The sequence below is a fragment of the Ranitomeya imitator genome, chromosome 1 (genome assembly GCF_032444005.1).
Source record: "Ranitomeya imitator isolate aRanImi1 chromosome 1, aRanImi1.pri, whole genome shotgun sequence".
NCBI classification, from domain to species: Eukaryota; Metazoa; Chordata; class Amphibia; order Anura; family Dendrobatidae; genus Ranitomeya; species Ranitomeya imitator.
The window spans coordinates 393,558,208-393,572,737 of NC_091282.1; positions in this window are offsets into that span (position 1 = coordinate 393,558,208).

The following is a 14,530-nucleotide window of genomic DNA, read 5'->3' on the forward strand; positions in this document are numbered from 1 at the left end:
CCCATCTCCCTACTGCATCTCTGGAGCTCAGCCACAGTGATCTTGGGATTCATCTTTACCTCTCCCACCAAGGCTCTTCTCCCACGAATGCTCAGTTTGGCTGGATGGCCAGGTCTATGAAGCCTTCTGGTCAGGGCCGTCTCCAGGTTTTTGAGGGCCCCAGGCAAAAGAGTATCAGTGCCCCCCCTTTAACACATACCACAATTTATGATGCACAGATACAGCAGAGAAATATTGGTATAGTACAATGCCAGATTTCACTTCTTACATGAATGATAGGTATTGTAAATGCTGCTACAATACCATACAGCAGAGGGGCTTTATATAAGTCAACCCCTTATATGCCAATTTTTGTGACCTACTCCCTCTTCCTCAGTTACCAGTAGGCATTTTATTGTTAGCTGAACTTGCTGAAAAAAAAAAAAAGCAGAATAGATTGAATATGACAAATTTTTAATGGAAAACTTTTGAAAGTAAACATTAGAAAGTATTAACATAGAACATTTATAAAAGTGCAAAATGGGTTGCATCATCACAACACATCAGTATTCGTTGTCCCATTGTTTTGAATTCACTGTCAAGTTGTAGTGCTGATGACTGACCCCAATAAGTGACATGTGCAAAAATGCAGCTTAAGAGCTATAAAAACAAGAAAACAAAAAAATAAACCAGTAGTGCAATTCGGTTGCAAACCAAAGATTTGATTTGAAAATTGCTAAAAAGCTTTTCTCCTGTTTTTTTCAGCTGCAAAACAACGTATAACTTGATTAAAATCTACACATTCGGCTTCTTGTGACTCAATTGAAAGAATTGCCAATGCATTTAACCTTTCTTGAGACATCTGGGACCTGAGGAAGTTTTTAATAAGCTTCAGTTTACTGAAGCTTCTTTCAGCTGACGCAACTGAAACAGGCACTGTTAGCAGGAGCTTCAATGCCAATACCAGATTTGGGAAGGCCAGGTTCAGCGAGTTAGAAAACAGATATTGCTGTATTTCCTGTGGAGTTAGATGATCAGGCAGCATCCTAGCCAGTGTATTCAATTCCTCCAGCAGAATCTCTCCATCAACTGCAGGATCAGCAAAGTTTAAACATTGCTGTTGTTATGTCGGCAAGTCAGTGGCTGCTTTTTTTATGTCATTGAGAAATCCAAACTTGGCCATGAATTTTTTTAAGAAAACGAATCTTGTTTCGATTTTATCAAGCACAGTTTTAAGTAAAGACTTGAAGAATGTTTCTTCAAATTCTTCTCTTGGATTTAAATATAAGGTTCCACTTGCTTGCTGGCATGCTGGCTCTTGGCAATCTTTATCATTGTATTGACGAGTTTTTTTTCCTAATTCTGTGTGCTGGGTACTCGGTGGGTATATCAAGCTTCTTACATACAGTATATCGGCAGCTTTACTTTCTGCTTGTTTGAACCCCAATGTGAAATACTCTGTGAAGGCTGTAGTGATGGCCTCAACCAGTGGAATTGTGTTGGAGAGGTTCATAGTTTTCGTCTGTAAAGCCAGGCTGATTTGGTTGACCTGCAGCAAGATGTCATACCAAACACATAATGATACTGCAAAAGGGTACGTACAAAGTGAATCAAATAGAATCTTTGCTTCGCTGTATGTGTCACTGGAATATTTAGTGCCATGTACAAAGACCTCTAAAGCTTCAACAAGCTGAGGAAACTGAAACAAAATGGCTTTCACCGATTCAAGCCGAGCACACCATCGTGTCTGAGATAGAGCCTTTAGTGTTAATGGTGATAAAGGTTAAGAGGCCACTTCCCACCTCTTAGTTGCTCCAGAAAAGAATGCAAAAATGCGACTCAAAAGGTCATAAAACTGTTTGGATCAGTTGGAACTCTCTGCAGCATGTACGACTACGAGATTCCAGTTTTGTGGAGAACATGTCACAAAGAATGCATGAGAAATTTTCTCCAAAACAATGGCCTGCACTCCTTTGTATTGTCCCCTCATATTAGCTCCACTATCATAGCACTGGCCACGAATATTTGAGACACACAACTGATGCTGTTCTGTCAATCTTACTAACACAACTGTTGCTAGGCCTCTTCCAGTTGTGTCTGTGACATGCAGAAATTCCAAGAAGTTTTCTTTGACCTCCACTGTTTTGCTAATTTCATCCATGACCACATATCGCAGCACTAGGGACAACTGCTCTTGCTTAGAGATGTTAGGTGTGCAGTCCACGATGATGCTGAAAAATTTAGCTCCCTTCACTTTTTCCATTATTATTTGAATTACTGCATCTCCAATCAAATGTAAAAGTTGTTTTGCATATCTTTGCTCAAATAACGCACATTTGTGCCTTCTTTAGCACGCTGCAAGTGTTCCTTCAGAACCAAATCAAATTTTGAGATCAGTTCCAGTAACTGGAGAAAAATCCCATTGTGTTCTGTGAATATAGTATCTGATGATCCTCTGAATGGGAGATTGTTTTTTGCCAACCATCGAATCACCTTCAGTATCCGAAACAAAACTTCATGCCAATGTTGTTCTTCCAAATGGATTTGCCTACGTAAATTTTTGTCAATGGCTCTTCCAGATGTTAAGCTAGCTTCTAGCTCTTTCCATTTTGCATAATTTGAGAAGTGATGGCTGGATATTTCGTGGGAGTGTAAAGATCCCTTACCACTGACATGTTTCCAGTCCCTGAAACCACCAGGACTCGAAAATACAGATTTTGCTTCATTGTCAAACAACCGGCAACAGAAACAATATATGCAATCTCCAACCGTGGAGTAAACAAGCCAGTCTCGTAAAACCTTTATTCCAGTACCCATCAACCTGTAGTAATGGGTACTAGCGAAGTGTCTCTTTGAACCATCAGAAAAGTCTGTGAGTGGGAAATTTTCCAATCTCACTTGTTTGGGGCCCCTTTTTATTGCCTGGCATCTCAGCACATCAGAAATTATATCAGGCCATTCAGAAGGATCATCGGTTAGTTCTGGCTGAGGTTCAGAAAGACTGAGAAGGAGAAGCTTCAATTTCTTCAGTAACTTCATCAGTGCTGGAAAATGCTTCCACAGAGACACTCGAACTTGGTTGAATTCCTGATGTAGTGCAACTGGTTGACTCTCCACTGTCCTTTTGTGTAGACTTCCTAAAAAAAGTGATCAATGGTAGTGAGCTTCTTAACTTTCTCTTCCAATAACTGCTTCTCTTTTCTTTTCTGACTTCCAGACTTGTGCTTCTTGGATGGAGGTGCCTGTTCATCTTAAAGTTCTTTAGGTTGATCACTACTTTCCATTTTGGCCTAAAAATGCTGTGAAATCAAGAGCATTTTATGTTGTCAACTTTATGATTTTTATAGCAACTATCAGCCATGAGCCTTAACCTGGCCTCTTGTATGGCTGATAACTGCAGCATGCTAAGGTCTAACTATAAAGGTTAACTATAAAAGGATTGACTGCAGTTTTCCCATGCAAACAGGAAGATAAGCAGTTGGGGTTGAGAACAATGATTGCAGTAAGGCCGGAGTCCCACTTGTGAGAGCAATGTGCGAGCCTTGCACTGCATAACCCAAAATGTCCGTATTTCTATGCAGCTGCACACTCCTGTCCAAAGAATGGGCGGCTGTGCAGGGTGAAGTGATGCGAGGCTCTCGCAAGTGGAACTCCGAGTCCAACCTAATATATAGTAATGATTGGTCACTTAGTCACTTACTAGTCCACGTGTGTGTTCTGGAAAATAAGTCCTGATAGTGGCGTTTCTGCACTGTGTCACTCTTGGTGTAGGTGACATGTAGATCCTGTGCATAGCAGGTGGCTAACTCTGGTGATCTAAGGTCCACAGGTCTCAGGGTATCAGTACCTGTAATATTAGAGACAATCAACATTGATAAATGTAACATACACTAGTAGAAACTGTCCTCAGCAGTGCACCCTTTACAAAAACGGTGACCTGCCAAACCATCTATTTATTCCATTGAACCTGCAAATATTCCTTCACTGACTATAATCGGCGCTTTTTCCTACCTTACATGGGATTCACACAGCTGTTTAACCCCTTTCTGACATTAGACGTACTATCCCATCGAGGTGGGGTGGGCCCCTATGACCACCGACGGGATAGTACATCATACGCGATCGGCCGCGCTCACTGGGGGAGCGCGGCCGATCACGGCCGAGTGTCAGCTGCCTATCGCAGCTGACATCCGGCACTATGTGCCAGGAGCGGTCATGGACCGCTCCCGGCACATTAACCCCCGACACACTGCGATCAAACATGATCACGATGTGCCGGCGGTACAGGGAAGCATCGAGCAGGGAGGGGGCTCCCTGCGGGCTTCCCTGAGCCCCCTGTTGTGAATTCTGTGGCTGAGTTCACTTCTGTGGTCACAAGTGGTATTGCAGTCTCTGGGCTTCCTCCCTCAGGTGTTTTGGTGAGCTCGTTGGCTGCCTTGCTATTTAGCTCCACCTGAGTCTGTCTTCCTTGCTCCTTGTCAATGTTCCAGTGTTGGATCTGAGCTACTGCATCTTTCCTTGGGCCTGCTGCTCTGCTAGATAAGTGCTTCCAGTTTGTTTTCTGTTTTTTTCTGTCCAGCTTGCTATTGTCTTTTGCTGGAAGCTCTGAGAAGCAGAGGGGTGCACCGCCGTGCTGTTAGTTCGGCACGGTGGGTCTTTTTGCCCCTTTGCGTGGTTTTCGTTTTAGGGTTTTTTGTAGACTGCATAGTTCTCTTTGCTATCCTCGCTCTGTCTAGAATATCGGGCCTCACTTTGCTGAATCTATTTCATTCCTACGTTTGTCTTTTCATCTTGCTAACAGTCATTATATGTGGGGGGCTGCCTATTCCTTTGGGGTATTTCTCTGAGGTAAGTCAGGCTTGTATTTCTATCTTCAGGCTAGTCAGCTCCTCAGGCAGTGCCGAGTTGCATAGGTAGTTGTTAGGCGCAATCCACTGCTGCTTATAGTTGTGTGAGGATAGATCAGGTACTGCAGTCTACAGAGATTCCACGTCTCAGAGCTCGTCCTATTGTTTTTGGTTATTGCCAGATCTCTGTATGTGCGCTGATTACTGCACGCTGTGTTGCCTGATTGCCAGCCATAACAGTACAAGGAGCCACACCAATGATTCCCAATAGAGGGAAAAAAGAAATCCTGACATCATTTTTTTTTCTTAGCTCTGTCTTCAGTCTTTTTTTTCCCCTAGACATTAGAGTGCTTCAGGACACAGCTGTGGACATGGATATTCAGGCTCTGTGCTCCTCAATGGATAATCTCGTTGTAAATGTACAAAAGATTCAAGATACTATTGATCAGAAATCGATGCTAGAACCAAGAATTCCGATTCCTGATTTGTTTTTTGGTGACAGAACTAAGTTCCTGAGCTTCAGAAATAATTGTAAGCTATTTTTGGCCTTGAAACCTCATTCTTCTGGTAATCCTATTCAACAGGTTTTGATTATTATTTCTTTTTTGCGCGGCGACCCACAGGACTGGGCGTTTTCTCTTGCACCAGGAGATTCTGCATTGAGTAATGTTGATGCATTTTTCCTGGCGCTCGGATTGCTTTACGATGAGCCTAATTCAGTGGATCAGGCTGAGAAAAATCTGCTGGCTTTATGCCAGGGTCAGGATGATGTAGAAGTATATTGTCAGAAATTTAGGAAATGGTCAGTACTCACTCTGTGGAATGAATCTGCACTAGCGGCTTTGTTCAGAAAGGGTCTCTCTGAAGCTCTTAAGGATGTAATGGTGGGATTTCCTATGCCTGCTGGTTTGAATGAGTCTATGTCCTTGGCCATTCAGATCGGTCGTCGCTTGCGCGAGCGTAAATCTGTGCACCATCTGGCGGTACTGCCTGAGAGTAAACCTGAGCCTATGCAGTGCGACAGGACTATGACTAAAGTAGAACGGCAAGAACACAGACGTCTGAACAGACTGTGTTTCTATTGTGGTGATTCTACTCATGCTATTTCTAATTGTCCTAAACGCACTAGGCGGTTCGATAGCTCTGCCGTTATTGGTACTGTACAGTCCAAATTCCTTTTGTCCATTACCTTAATGTGCTCTTTGTCATCGTATTCTGTCATGGCGTTTGTGGATTCAGGCGCTGCCCTGAATCTGATGGATTTGGATTATGCTAAATGTTGTGGATTTTTCTTGGAGCCTTTGCGGTGTCCTATTCCGTTGAGAGGAATTGATGCTACACCTTTGGCCAAGAATAAGCCTCAGTACTGGGCCCAGCTGACCATGTGCATGGCTCCTGCACATCAGGAAGTTATTCGCTTTCTGGTACTGCATAATTTGCATGATGTGGTCGTGTTGGGGTTGCCATGGCTACAAACCCATAATCCAGTATTGGATTGGAACTCTATGTCGGTAACCAGCTGGGGTTGTCAGGGAGTACATGGTGATGTTCCATTTTTGTCTATTTCGTCATCCATTCCTTCTGACATCCCAGAGTTCTTGTCGGACTTTCAGGATGTATTTGAAGAGTCCAAGTCTGATGCCCTACCTCCGCATAGGAATTGTGATTGTGCTATCGATTTGATTCCTGGTAGTAAATTCCCTAAGGGTCGTTTATTTAATTTGTCCGTACCTGAACACACCGCTATGCGCAGTTATGTGAAGGAGTCCCTGGAGAAGGGACATATTCGCCCATCGTCGTCACCATTGGGAGCAGGGTTCTTTTTTGTAGCCAAGAAGGATGGTTCGCTAAGACCGTGTATTGATTACCGCCTTCTTAATAAGATCACTGTTAAGTTTCAGTATCCCTTGCCATTGATTTCTGACTTGTTTGCTCGGATTAAGGGGGCTAGTTGGTTTACTAAGATTGATCTTCGTGGTGCGTATAATCTGGTGAGAATCAGGCAGGGAGATGAATTGAAAACGGCATTTAATACGCCCGAGGGTCATTTTGAGTATCTGGTGATGCCGTTCGGACTTGCCAATGCTCCATCTGTTTTTCAGTCTTCTATGCATGACATTTTCCGTGAGTATCTGGATAAATTCTTGATTGTTTACTTGGATGACATTTTGATCTTCTCAGATGATTGGGAGTCTCATGTGAAGCAAGTCAGAATGGTTTTCCAGGTACTGCGTGCTAATTCCTTGTTCGTGAAGGGATCAAAGTGTCTCTTCGGTGTGCAGAAAGTTTCATTTTTGGGGTTCATCTTTTCCCCTTCTACTATCGAGATGGATCCGGTTAAGGTTCAGGCCATCCAGGATTGGACTCAGCCGACATCTCTAAAAAGTCTGCAGAAATTCCTGGGCTTTGCTAATTTTTATCGTCGCTTCATCTGTAATTTTTCTAGCATTGCCAGACCATTGACCGATTTGACCAAGAAGGGTGCTGATTTGGTTAATTGGTCTTCTGCTGCCGTGGAAGCTTTTCAGGAGTTGAAGCGTCGTTTTTGCTGTGCCCCTGTGTTGTGTCAACCTGATGTTTCTCTTCCGTTCCAGGTCGAGGTTGATGCTTCTGAGATTGGTGCAGGGGCGGTTTTGTCACAGAGAGGTTCTGGTTGCTCAGTGTTCAAACCATGTGCTTTCTTTTCCAGGAAATTTTCTGCTGCTGAGCGTAATTATGATGTGGGCAACCGAGAGTTGCTGGCCATGAAGTGGGCATTCGAGGAGTGGCGTCATTGGCTTGAGGGTGCTAAGCATCGCGTGGTGGTATTGACTGATCATAAGAACTTGACTTATCTCGAGTCTGCCAAGCGCTTGAATCCTAGACAGGCCCGTTGGTCGTTATTTTTTGCTCGTTTTGATTTTGTGATTTCATACCTTCCGGGCTCTAAAAATGTGAAGGCGGATGCTCTGTCTAGGAGTTTTGTGCCCGACTCTCCGGGGTTATCGGAGCCGGCGAGTATCCTCAAGGAAGGAGTCATTGTGTCTGCCATCTCCCCTGATTTGCGGAGAGTGTTGCAGAAATTTCAGGCTAATAAACCTGATCGTTGTCCGGCCGAGAAACTGTTCGTCCCTGATAGGTGGACTAGTAAAGTTATCTCTGAACTTCATTGTTCGGTGCTGGCCGGTCATCCAGGAATCTTTGGTACCAGGGAGTTGGTTGCTAGATCCTTCTGGTGGCCATCTCTGTCACGGGATGTGCGTGCTTTTGTGCAGTCCTGTGGAATTTGTGCTAGGGCTAAGCCCTGCTGTTCACGTGCCAGTGGGTTGCTTTTGCCCTTGCCGGTCCCGAAGAGGCCTTGGACACATATTTCGATGGATTTCATTTCTGACCTTCCCGTTTCTCAAAAAATGTCGGTCATTTGGGTGGTCTGTGATCGCTTTTCTAAAATGGTCCATCTGGTGCCCTTGGTTAAATTGCCTTCCTCCTCTGATTTGGTGCCTTTGTTCTTCCAGCATGTGGTTCGCTTACATGGCATTCCTGAGAATATTGTTTCTGACAGAGGTTCCCAGTTTGTCTCGAGGTTCTGGCGAGCCTTTTGTGGTAGGATGGGCATTGACCTATCTTTCTCCTCGGCCTTCCATCCTCAGACTAATGGCCAGACCGAACGAACCAATCAGACCTTGGAAACATATCTGAGATGTTTTGTTTCCGCTGACTAGGATGATTGGGTGTCATTTTTGCCGTTGGCTGAGTTCGCCCTTAATAATCGGGCCAGCTCGGCTACCTTGGTCTCTCCATTTTTCTGCAATTCTGGGTTCCATCCTCGTTTCTCTTCAGGACAGGTTGAGTCTTCGGACTGTCCTGGTGTGGATTCTGTGGTGGACAGGTTGCAGCAGATCTGGACTCAGGTAGTGGACAATTTGACCTTGTCCCAGGAGAAGGCTCAGCTTTTCGCTAATCGCAGACGCCGTGTGGGACCCCGACTTCGTGTTGGGGATTTGGTTTGGTTATCTTCTCGTCATATTCCTATGAAGGTTTCCTCTCCTAAATTTAAACCTCGTTTTAATGGTCCGTATAGGATTTCTGAGATTCTCAATCCGGTGTCTTTTCGTCTGACCCTCCCAGACTCCTTTTCCATACATAATGTATTCCATAGGTCGTTGTTGAGGAGATACGTGGCACCTATGGTTCCATCTGTGGAGCCTCCTGCCCCTGTTTTGGTGGAGGGGGAATTGGAGTATATTGTGGAGAAGATTTTGGATTCTCGTGTCTCTAGACGGAAACTCCAGTATCTGGTCAAATGGAAGGGTTATGCTCAGGAAGATAATTCCTGGGTTTTTGCCTCTGATGTCCATGCCCCAGATCTTGTTCGTGCCTTTCATGTGGCTCATCCTGGTCGGCCTGGGGGTTCTGGTGAGGGTTCGGTGACCCCTCCTCAAGGGGGGGGTACTGTTGTGAATTCTGTGGCTGAGTTCACTTCTGTGGTCACAAGTGGTATTGCAGTCTCTGGGCTTCCTCCCTCAGGTGTTTTGGTGAGCTCGTTGGCTGCCTTGCTATTTAGCTCCACCTGAGTCTGTCTTCCTTGCTCCTTGTCAATGTTCCAGTGTTGGATCTGAGCTACTGCATCTTTCCTTGGGCCTGCTGCTCTGCTAGATAAGTGCTTCTAGTTTGTTTTCTGTTTTTTTCTGTCCAGCTTGCTATTGTCTTTTGCTGGAAGCTCTGAGAAGCAGAGGGGTGCACCGCCGTGCTGTTAGTTCGGCACGGTGGGTCTTTTTGCCCCTTTGCGTGGTTTTCGTTTTAGGGTTTTTTGTAGACTGCATAGTTCTCTTTGCTATCCTCGCTCTGTCTAGAATATCGGGCCTCACTTTGCTGAATCTATTTCATTCCTACGTTTGTCTTTTCATCTTGCTAACAGTCATTATATGTGGGGGGCTGCCTATTCCTTTGGGGTATTTCTCTGAGGTAAGTCAGGCTTGTATTTCTATCTTCAGGCTAGTCAGCTCCTCAGGCAGTGCCGAGTTGCATAGGTAGTTGTTAGGCGCAATCCACTGCTGCTTATAGTTGTGTGAGGATAGATCAGGTACTGCAGTCTACAGAGATTCCACGTCTCAGAGCTCGTCCTATTGTTTTTGGTTATTGCCAGATCTCTGTATGTGCGCTGATTACTGCACGCTGTGTTGCCTGATTGCCAGCCATAACAGCCCCCCACAGCAACGTGATGTGATCGCGTTGCTGCGAGGGTCTCTCTACCTCCCTCCCTGCTCCAGGCCCGGATCCAAGATGGTGACCTGCCAAACCATCTATTTATTCCATTGAACCTGCAAATATTCCTTCACTTACTATAATCGGCGCTTTTTCCTACCTTACATGGGATTCACACAGCTGTTTAACCCCTTTCTGACATTAGACGTACTATCCCATCAAGCTGGGGTGGGCCCCTATGACCACCGACGGGATAGTACATCATACGCGATCGGCCGCGCTCACTGGGGGAGCGCGGCCGATCGCGGCCGAGTGTCAGCTGCCTATCGCAGCTGACATCCGGCACTATGTGCCAGGAGCGGTCATGGACCGCTCCCGGCACATTAACCCCCGACACACTGCGATCAAACATGATCGCGATGTGCCGGCGGTACAGGGAAGCATCGAGCAGGGAGGGGGCTCCCTGCGGGCTTCCCTGAGCCCCCCGCAGCAACGCGATGTGATCGCGTTGCTGCGAGGGTCTCTCTACCTCCCTCCCTGCTCCAGGCCCGGATCCAAGATGGCCGCGGCATCCGGGTCCTGCAGGACGGGAGGTGGCTTCACAGAGCCTGCTCAGAGCAGGCACTGTGAAGCCTGCAGTGCTGTAAGTCAGATCGGTGATCTGACAGAGTGCTGTGCAAACTGTCAGATCACCGATCTGTGATGTCCCCCCCTGGGGTAAAGTAAAAAAGTTTAAAAAAAAATTTCCAAATGTGTAAAAAAAAATAAAAAAAATATTCCTAAATAATGAAAAATATATATATATTATTCCCATAAATACATTTCTTTATCTAAATTAAAAAAAAACAATAAAAGTACACATATTTAGTATCGCCGCGTCCGTAACGGCCCGACCTATAAAACTGGCCCACTAGTTAACCCCTTCAGTAAACACCGTAAGAAAAAAAAAAAGAAAAACGAGGCAAAAAACAATGCTTTATTATCATACTGCCGAACAAAAAGTGGAATAACACGCGATCAAATAGACAGATATAAATAACCATGGTACCGCTGAAAACGTCATCTTGTCCCACAAAAAATGAGCTACCATACAGCATCATCAGCAAAAAAACTAAAAAAGTTATAGTCCTGAGAATAAAGCGATGCAAACATAATTATTTTTTCTATAAAATAGTTTTTATCGTATAAAAGCGCCAAAACATAAAAAAAGATATAAATGAGGTATCGCTGTAAACGTACTGACCCGAAGAATAAAACTGCTTTATCAATTTTACCAAACGTGGAACGGTATAAACGCCTCCCCCAAAAGAAATTCATGAATAGCTGGTTTTTGGTCATTCTGCCTCACAAAAATCGGAATAAAAAGCGATCAAAAAATGTCACGTGCCCGAAAATGTTACCAATAAAAACGTCAACTTGTCCCGCAAAAAACAGTACCTCACATGACTCTGTGGACCAAAAAAATTTATAGCTCTCAAAATGTGGTAACGCAAAAAATATTTTTTGCAATAAAAAGCGTCTTTCAGTGTGTGACGGCTGCCAATCATAAAAATCCGCTAAAAAACCCGCTATAAAAGTAAATCAAACCCCCCTTAATCACCCCCTTAGTTAGGGAAAAATTAAAAAAATGTATTTATTTCCATTTTCCCATTAGGGTTAGGGTTAGGGCTAGGGTTAGGGCTAGGGTTAAGGTTAGGGTTAGGGTTAGGGCTAGAGTTAGGGTTAGGGCTAGGGTTAGGGTTAGGGTTAGGGCTAGGGTTAGGGTTAGGGCTAGGGTTAGGGCTAGGGTTAGGGCTAGGGTTAGGGCTACAGTTAGGGTTGGGGCTAAAGTTAGGGTTAGGGTTGGGGCTAAAGTTACGGTTAGGGTTTAGATTACATTTACAGTTGGGAATAGGGTTGGGATTAGGGTTAGTGGTGTGTCAGGGTTAGAGGTGTGGTTAGGGTTACTGTTGGGATTAGGGTTAGGGGTGTGTTTGGATTAGGGTTTCAGTTATAATTGGGGGGTTTCCACTGTTTAGGCACCTCAGGGGCTCTCCAAACGTGACATGGCGTCCGATCTCAATTCCAGCCAATTCTGCGTTGAAAAAGTAAAACAGTGATTCTTCCCTTCCGAGCTCTCCCGTGTGCCCAAACAGGGGTTTACCCCAACATATGCAGGATCAGCGTACTCAGGACAAATAGGACAACAACTTTTGGGGTATAATTTCTCCTGTTACCCTTGGGAAAATACAAAACTGGGGGCTAAAAAATATTTTTTGTGGGAAAAAAAAAAGATTTTTTATTTTCATGGCTCTGCGTTATAAACTGTAGTGAAACACTTGGGGGTTCAAAGTTCTCACAACACATCTAGATAAGTTCCCTGGGGGGTCTAGTTTTCCATATGGGGTCACTTGTGGGGGGTTTCTACTGTTTAGGTACATTAGGGGCTCTGCAAATGCAATGTGACGCCTGCAGACCATTCCATCTAAGTCTGCATTCCAAATGGCACTCCTTCCCTTCCGAGCCCTCCCATGCGCCCAAACGGTCGTTCCCCCCCACATATGGGGTATCAGCATACTCAGAACAAATTGGACAACAACTTTTGGGGTCGAATTTCTCCTCTTACCCTTGGGAAAATGCAAAACTGGGGGCTAAAAAATCATTTTTGGGGGAAAGTTTTTTTTTATTTTCATGGCTCTGCGTTACAAACTGTAGTGAAACATTTGGGGGTTCAAAGCTCTCAGAGCACATCTAGATGAGTTCCTTAGGGGGTCTAGTTTCCAAAATGGTATCACTTGTGGGGGGTTTCTACTGTTTAGGTACATTAGGGGCTCTGCAAACGCAATGTGACACCTGCAGACCATTCCATCTAAGTCTGCATTCCAAATGGCGCTCCTTCCCTTCCAAGCCCTCCCATGCACCCAAACAGTGGTTCCCCCCACATATGGTGATCATCACACTCAGGACAAATTGGGCAACAAATTTTGGGGTCCAATTTCTCCTGTTACCCTCGGGAAAATACAAAACTGGGGGCTAAAAAATAATTTTTGTGGGAAAAAATTTTTGTTTTATTTTTACGGCTCTGCATCATAAACTTCTGTGAAGCCCTTGGTGGGTCAAAGCGCTCACCACACATCTAGATGAGTTCCTTAGGGGGTCTACTTTCCAAAATGGTGTCACTTGTGGGGAGTTTCAATGTTTAGGCACATCAGTGGCTCTCCAAACGCAACATGGCGTCCCATCTCAATTCCTGTCAATTTTGCATTGAAAAGTCAAACGGCGCTACTTCCCTTCCGAGCTCTCCCATGCACCCAAACTGTGGTTTACCCCCACATATGGGGTATCGGTGTACTCAGGACAAATTGTAAAACAACTTTTGGGGTCCATTTTCTCCTGTTACCCTTGGTAAAATAAAACAAATTGGAGCTGAAGTAAATTTTTTGTGAAAAAAAGTTAAATATTCATTTTTATTTAAACATTCCAAAAATTCCTGTGAAGCACCTGAAGGGTTAATAAACTTCTTGAATATGGTTTTGAGCACCTTGAGGGGTGCAGTTTTTAGAATGGTGTCACACTTGGGCATTTTCTATCATATAGACCCCTCAAAATGACTTCAAATAAGATGTGGTCCCTAAAAAAAAAAATGGTGTTGTAAAAATGAGAAATTGCTGGTCAACTTTTAACCCTTATAACTCCCTAACAAAAAAAATGTTGGTTCCAAAATTGTGCTGCTGTAAAGTAGACATGTGGGAAATGTTACTTATTAAGTATTTTGTGTGACATATCTCTGTAATTTAATTGCATCAAAATTCAAAGTTGGAAAATTGCAAAATTTTCATAATTTTCGCCAAATTTCCATTTTTTTCACAAATAAACGCAGGTACTATCAAATAATTTTTACCACTATCATGAAGTACAATATGTCATGAGAAAACTTTGTCAGAATCACTGGGATCCGTTGAAGCGTTCCAGAGTTATAACCTCATAAAGGGACAGTGGTCAGAATTGTAAAAATTGGCCCGGTCATTAATGTGCAAACCACCCTTGGGGGTAAAGGGGTTAAAGACTGGTCAGAGAGCAGGCCTCCCAGTACCTCCCTCACCTCCATAACAGGAGGTTTCCGCACTGTCAGCCTCCGGGTAGACAGCCATGAGTGGCTGTGCGGCCCCAATGAGGACATCAGGTTCAACTTTCTTTCAACATTTTATGTATAATACTAACATTTCCTGATTCATGTCTTGTAAGTACTGCATGATTCTTAGTTTTTGATTATAGGCCACAATGACAAGATGGGGCGTTAGCTAGGCAAAAGGCATTTTGTGGTGCAGTAAGTAATTGCTCAGCCTCACCTGATCAAGTTGTGAGAAAGCACAACTCTTAGAACGGCTTAGAAACACTGGGTCCAGCTATTAGTGCTCCGCTGATTGCCAGAACCAATGTTGAAATCAAAATGGTGTAGCGAGGTGGCTATGCTGCGCCGACGTCTCAATAAATAAGGATAAATAAGGATGTGCAGAATCGAAACCTACTTCTTCATCAAG